The 5,541-nt window shown below is 49.6% G+C and overlaps 1 pseudogene; it reads right to left on the bottom strand.

Moving 5' to 3' along the window:
* Positions 1-1,823: 1,823 nt before the first annotated feature.
* LOC103586796 lies at positions 1,824-4,947 on the bottom strand (annotated as a pseudogene).
* Positions 4,948-5,541: the final 594 nt, after the last annotated feature.

The following is a 5,541-nucleotide window of genomic DNA, read 5'->3' on the forward strand; positions in this document are numbered from 1 at the left end:
TGTCACCTATGTTTTCTTCTAATAGTTTTACATGTCAGGTCTTACATTTAAGTCTTTAATACATTCTGAATTGATTTTTGTATATGATGTGAGATAAGGATCCAGTTTTATTCTTCTGCATGTGAATATCCAGTCTTCTCAACACCATTTATTGAAGACACTGTCTTTTCCCCATTTTGTGTTCTTGGCAACTTTGTTGAAGATCAATTTACTATAAATATGAGGATTTATTCTTCACTTTAGAAGGAATATCTCAACATGCTCCATCCACACCATTGAACCCCTAGAAATTTAACTGAGGTAGAAGACACCTGAATTTTAGTTGGATTTATTTCCTGTCCTCTGACAAGCAAATGTCTTACCAATAAGTCCAGAGTAGTTGCTACTTCATGCTCACTAGGTCCAATCAGCATAATGTCATCATCATCAGTGTAATAGACCAGCGTAATGTCTTGTGGAAGGGAAAGGCAATCAAGTTCCCTACAAAGTAAGTTGTGACATAAGGCTGGAGAGTTGATGTATTCCTGAGGTAGGACAGTGAAGGTGTATTGCTGGCCTTGCCGGCTGAAAGCAAACTGCTTCTGGTGGGCCTTATGGACAGGGATGGAGGTTATGCATGGGCTCAGCAACATGGACGTCCACTCACCAAGACCAACTTGGCTATGGCCATAACTGAGTGCCCAACAGACCAACACTGAGCAGCAGAGACCAACATTGAGCCCCTGATATGGCACCATTCCCTGGGGGGATCAGCCAGTTACCTGGTGGCAGGTTGATTACATTGGAATGCCCCCATCATGGAAGGGACAGTGCTTTGTTCTTACTGGAATAGGTGCTTACTCTGGATATGGATTTGCCTTCCTGGCATGAAAAGCTTCTGCCAAAACTTCCATCTGTGGACTCATGGAACGCCTTATTCACCACCTTGGTATTCCACACAGTGTTGCTTCTGACCAAAGAACTCACTTAACAACCAAAGAAGTGTAGCAATAGGCTCGTGCTCATGGAATTCACTGTTCTTACCATGTTCCCCATCATCCTGAAGCAGCTGATCTGATAGAACAGTGGAATCACCTTTTGAAGTCACAATTATAGCACCAGCTAGGTGACAATACCCTGCAGGGCTGAGGCAAGGTTCTCCAGAAGGCTGTATATGTTCTAAACCAATGCACAATATATGGTCCTGTTTCTCCCATAGCTAGGATTCACAGATCCGGGAATCAAGGGGTGGAAACGGAAGTGGCACCACTCACCATTATCCTTAGTGACTCACTGGCAAAATTTTTGCTTCCTATCCCTGTGACTTTATGCTCTGCTGGTCTAGAGGTCTTGGTTCCAGACGGAGGAATGCTTACATCAGGAGACACAAAATGATCCCATTAAACTGGAAGTTAAGGCTGCTACCTAAATTTTTGCTTCCTATCCCTGTGACTTTATGCTCTGCTGGTCTAGAGGTCTTGGTTCCAGAGGGAGGAATGCTTACATCAGGAGACACAAAATGATCCCATTAAACTGGAAGTTAAGGCTGCTACCTTGCCACTTTGGGCTCTTCGTGACTCTGAGTCAACAGGCTAAGAGGGGAGTCAACAGGGACCCATTCTGGGGGAGCTGCAGCTGCCTAAGGTTCTGTCTCAGCTGAAGCTTCACCTTGTTCATCTCAGGAGCCCCCCTCAGGAGCAGGAGGTGGACCTCAGGATATGGCCTCGTGAGACATATGACAAATTCGGCAATTGATGACAGCAGCAAGATCTATCTGCTGTCCCCCAAGCAATGCAGGTTCAGGGTCAGGCGTTCAAAAGGCCCTGGTTACACAACTCCAGCAATCAGGCTCCAAATCCACTGTCTGTACAGTGCAGCATGTGAGCCTCAATGCTATTAAATTGCTCTTGGAGAAATTCCACATTGGTCCAGATGATGTCCACACCTGGCTGAACCTGCACCATAGAAATATTCTCCCCCATGAGTTCTTTTAGCCCTGTGATCAATGTGTGGGTTGCTATCCGGATGTTACCAGGTGTGGGCTCCAGGCCACCCAGGCAGTGCTGGTGGAAGAAGGATTGCAGCAGGGGAAGAAGCCGCTGCAGCGGATGGAAATGCCAATGGAGAAGCATCACCATGCCCACCATGGAGAAGGTCTGGCACAGGAGATAGAACGGGGCCCCAAAGAATCTGAGGGCTCTATCAGCCCTAGGCTCAAAGGTGTTGCTGGATCCACTGAGGTAGTGTATAAAGGGAGTGATACTTTCACTCCTGCCAGCCCAAACCCACAAGGATCCCAGCAGGGAACTCAGCACACCCTGCATCAATGAGGTAAAATACTCTTTTGACAGGTTCTCAGGACCCAGGCCTCCGGGATTCCCTGTACCACTGGAAGGGGACCCTGGTGGGGGCGTGGCCTCCTGCTCTGGGACAGGGAGTGGGAGTAGAGATTTTGGAGGGAGTGGAGGAGCCATCTGTGTTGTCTGCAAGAAGTCAATCATGCCCTGGAGAAAGGCAGGCACACCAGGCATTGCAATGGTGATAGTGGGAGAAGCCATGCCAGGCCCTCCAGCTCCCAGCCCTGCAGTTCCCAACAGGTTACCCAAGAGCTTAGAGAACTGAAGATCGGCTGTGGGGGGCTAAAGGGGTGGAGGCTGGTCAGGCCCTCTGGGGGCAGGGCCAGCTGTAGTAGCTGTGTTGGTGGTGCCAGCACTAGCTGGAGGTAGAGCCATTCCTAGTGTCCCCTGAGCCACAAGGACAGACTGCATATGAAGCTGCCCCACAAGGCTGCTCACCATCTATGCCAATGAAGCAATCGTACCCAATCCAGCACCCTGCAGAACCTCAGAGGACAGGGGCCCCCTAAGATGGGAAGGCTGAGACTGTAGAGGGGTGGGACAAGCAATCACCACATGGGTTGGAGCTGTCAGGAAGCCTAACACTTGCTGTCCCAGAGTCCGGCCATGACCAGGAGAGCACTCAGAACACCACCAGGTTGTGTGCCAGAATCTTGAATGTTCATATACATCATGACCACGTGTTCCACGCTTTGGTGGGAAATCTGGATGACCCTTGGGTGGCTGGTGGCTGGAGGTGGAGCTGGCCCCAGGAGTGGAACCTCCTCAGTTGAGAACTCAACAGTGTAGAAGATGGTGTGAGGGATGAGGCCTAACCAGGACCAGGAGAAGGTGCCTCCACATTGGGAGTCGGGGTGGGAGGGATGGCCAAGTCCCATTACCCATCATGGTCACATTGGTCCCCACATTGATTTGGATGGGAATGGCTGCCTGCTGGAGCACCACAGGGGTGGTGTAGTGAGATATGGGCCAGACCACATGCAGGTGTTGTGGGGGCACACAGGCCAGATTCCAGCACTGGTCAGCACCACAGAGGTGCTGCCCAGCAGTCTCAGGCTCTCCCCCACCAAGTTGATCAACCTCAGGTCCTCCTCCTGGCCCTAGTGATTGTTGTTGTAGCCTGTGGTTCAGCCACACCCAGAACCTCATAGTAGCCCTGCAGGAAGGGCTGGAGGTGGCTCTCCAGCCATTGCAGCTCCTGGAGTACCTCAACGTATTCTGCAGGTGAAGGATGGTTGGGTGCATTTGTCTCTGGGATGGGTGTTAGCCCCACTGGGGCTGGGCCAGAAGGGGTGGGCTCCAGGCTCTGGGCTGGGGCATGCTCCTCCACTTCTTCTTCCTCCATGGGCTCCTGAGGAGGTGCTTTACTTTTCACTGGTTCTGATGTTTGAGAGCTCAAGGCTACTGTCTCCAGGGCCACAGTCAGCATCTGTGGGGGTGGCTGACTGTGCTGTGCTTGGGGACTCCCATCTCCATCAAGGATAGTAAAGTTTGTATATCCTTGATCATGTGCTGAGCCATCACCAGCCATACGCAGGGCTCAGTAGGAAGACTGAAGGTTCCAACCATGACATAGCTGTTGGCATTCTGGTCATGAACAGAAGCCCCAGGCCTCTGAGTATCTGGTGGGTGTGCCCCACCATGGGTAGCTGAGGAAGACCCTGTCCCAGAATGTTATAGGGCTCACTCCACTCCTGGCTGAGGCTCCCCCAACTTTGGTACTGGCCCTCCAGGTCCAGCTGCCTGCCTCCAAATGAAAATAAACAACCCAAAAGTCAAATGTTGATGAAAATGGAAGTCAGCTTTTATTCAGGAATACTAATGACCTGAGGAGAGATGTTAGGCTAATCCATCTCTCTAGTAAACCCAAAAGACAATTGCCAGACTAAATCCATCTCAAAGACTCAGGTTTACTGAGGGGGTTTTAAAGAAGGGGATGAGGGAATAGAATGTGGGAAATGAAAAGCAGGAGACAGGAGGGAAGAGCATGTGAGCAGTGACAGCTTCAGGCAAAGTCTGAAGTGCAAAATCTTGCCAAGACTCCGTCTGGTTTCTGTTCTTATCTTTGCTGTTATCTCAGGGTCTGGGTAGTACATGCAAGTCTGCAGCTTCAGGATGACTAGAAAGAAACTTTACATTCGTGTAAATAATGCCATCTTACCTCATAGCCAAGGTTCAAAATATCAAATAATCATGGGGAAAGAGGGAACTCAGAGAAATGAATGCCAAGAAAAAAAACTGTTTTTTAAAAATTTGCCTACAGCCTGTGCAGTTTTAGGTCCCAACATGGCTTCAGTCCTGCTAACTCCCACAAGAAGATGCCCTAGAAAGGAGCTGAATCTGAGGAGGGGTTGTTCCACCAGATGAATAATGTTTCCCCCAACATTGTAGAGCTTGTTAGATCTCCACATTTTGCAGATCTCACCCGGTAGATGAGCCATTGTTTCTCGGAAGGGATGCTCACAGTGGCAACAATATGCTCCTTAAAACCCTTTGCACTCATCTGAGCTCCCATAATAACAGTCCCAGTCCGAGAGTTCAGGGTCTTCACCAACACCTCCAGGTTGTCAGGCTCCTGCATAGCAGTACTGGTACTACCATTGGGCTCCATGGCTGACAGCCCTCGTCCCTTCTGGTCTCCCTCAACCTACTACTGACGGCCACTTCAGTTTCCCAATAGTATATGGGGATCTCGATGTGGTACTTCCAGTTCCCCCCAGGTCTCTAAGCTTTACTTTTGTGTGGCACAACAAGAAAGTCCATGGCCCCAAATAGTGAGTTCCTGGGGGTCAGACAGGCCCTGGCCAGCCTAGAGGGGAGGAAGCCCAGAATCCTGATGAGCCACCACTGCAGTCTAAGATTAGGAATAAGATAAGAATGGGAGGAGCCACCACTGCCATCATCTGGGGGACCATCACGTGTGATTTAAGCAGATAAGTATGGACACCAAGTTGAGAAGGGGTAGACTTGTAATGGTTAATTCTAGGTGTCAACTTGATTAAGGAATATTGAGAAACCTGGTAAAGCTACCTTTTTAGGTGTGTCCATGAGGGTGTTCCCGGAAGAGATTAGCATGTTGGCCTGAGGGGAAGGGGTGGGAAAGATCCAATCCGCTGGGGGCCCAGACGGAACAAAAATATAGAAAAAATACCAATCTCTCTATATGCCGGAGCTTGGATATGCTCTGCTCTACTATATGTGGACA

The sequence above is a fragment of the Galeopterus variegatus genome, unplaced genomic scaffold, assembly GCF_000696425.1.
Source record: "Galeopterus variegatus unplaced genomic scaffold, G_variegatus-3.0.2 Scaffold376, whole genome shotgun sequence".
NCBI lineage: Eukaryota > Metazoa > Chordata > Mammalia > Dermoptera > Cynocephalidae > Galeopterus > Galeopterus variegatus.